Genomic DNA, 1,317 nt, shown 5'->3' with positions numbered 1-1,317 from the left:
GGCCTCCGGCCTCTGCTCACTCAAGGCCGCGGTGTGTGACGCTGTGCTTCGTTGTAAAAGCGGGGCGTCAAGTTTCGTTGTTTGGTCTTCCAAAAGAGGACACGACTAGAAATCAGTGGTTAAGTTGTATTTACAACACTGTTCCAGAACACTTCAACCCAAATATTCAGATGTGTGCAGCACATTTTATGGAGGACTGTTTCCTGATCCTGGGAGAGTAGACTACAATGCCGGCTGTTCTGACTCACAGACTGTAAGTACGTTTTCATATTTAAAGAATTTGCCACTGACGATTCAAACACGAGTTTTGGGCAGTGTAGAGTAGGGCTTGTTGTTTGTCGTTTCTCCGATCACAAATGCAGATATGGTTTTATGTTACGCTCCGGCCGGACAGGGCATCATCACAGTATGGTAAGGGGCGTAACATTTCTGTCACACGTTTGAGGTATTCAGCCAATCACAACACACTGGATAGCTGGCCAATCAGAGCACACCTCGCTTTTCAGACTGATGAGCTTTGTAAAAATCGACGCGTTTCAGAAAGGCGGGGCATAGAGGAGAAACAATAATGTACAGTATGTGGAAAATAATGTGTTTTTTTTACTTTAAACCACATAAACACATTTCATTACACCAAATACACAAAATAATGTTCTTTTTAGCAACATCATATGACCCCTTTAAATTTCATTTTTGTTTGTTTTAATGTTATGGGTTATTTTGGGTTGTTCTTATTCTTAACTTTTAATCATTTTAATTCTCTATATTTATTTATTATGCATCTATTATGATTTCTATTATTTTAATGTAAAGCACTTTGAATGACCTTTTTGTATGAAATGTGCTATATAAATTTACTCATTTGTTGACTTGTTTAAATCAAATTTTTATTGATATATTTTGATGTATTTGTGGCTGTTCAGGGAGCGGAGCAGTTGTTGAGTAGAGACGGGGAGTTTCTGGTGCGTGACTCCAGCTCCAGCACGGGCGAATACGTCCTGAGCTGCATGTGGAAAAATCAGCCCATGCACTTCAAAATCATACGTGTCGTGCTGCGACCCAAACAGGTATGGCATCCGTCTCAACGTTTATAGCTTCTTTCAGATGCTGAGTCTGATGTGTGTGTGTGTGTGTGTGTGTGTGTGTAGGGTTACACCCGGGAGCTCTTTCAGTTTGAGAAAGATCAGTTCGATAACATTCCAGCATTAATTCGCTTTCATGTCGGCGGACGGCATCCCATCTCACATTCCACCGGAGCTATCATCTTTCAGCCAATCACGCGCACTCTGCCTCTACGCATCGTCAGCGAGCGCCAGG

General features: G+C 41.9%; 1 long non-coding RNA gene across 1 annotated transcript in view; it reads left to right on the top strand.

The window, feature by feature from the left end:
• LOC107571799 (uncharacterized) overlaps positions 1–1,311 on the top strand; it is a 2,022-nt gene extending 711 nt beyond the window's left edge. The window contains exons 2-3 of the long non-coding RNA XR_001607236.1: positions 924–1,067; positions 1,149–1,311. This is a non-coding gene — a long non-coding RNA (uncharacterized lncRNA). The remainder of the gene's footprint in view (positions 1–923; positions 1,068–1,148) is intronic.
• Positions 1,312–1,317: the final 6 nt, after the last annotated feature.

The sequence above is a fragment of the Sinocyclocheilus grahami genome, unplaced genomic scaffold, assembly GCF_001515645.1.
Source record: "Sinocyclocheilus grahami isolate Dianchi unplaced genomic scaffold, SAMN03320097.WGS_v1.1 scaffold1652.1, whole genome shotgun sequence".
In the NCBI taxonomy this organism is placed as follows: domain Eukaryota; kingdom Metazoa; phylum Chordata; class Actinopteri; order Cypriniformes; family Cyprinidae; genus Sinocyclocheilus; species Sinocyclocheilus grahami.
The sequence above is the reverse complement of the archived record's forward strand: the minus strand, read 5'-3'. Positions and strand labels throughout refer to the sequence as shown.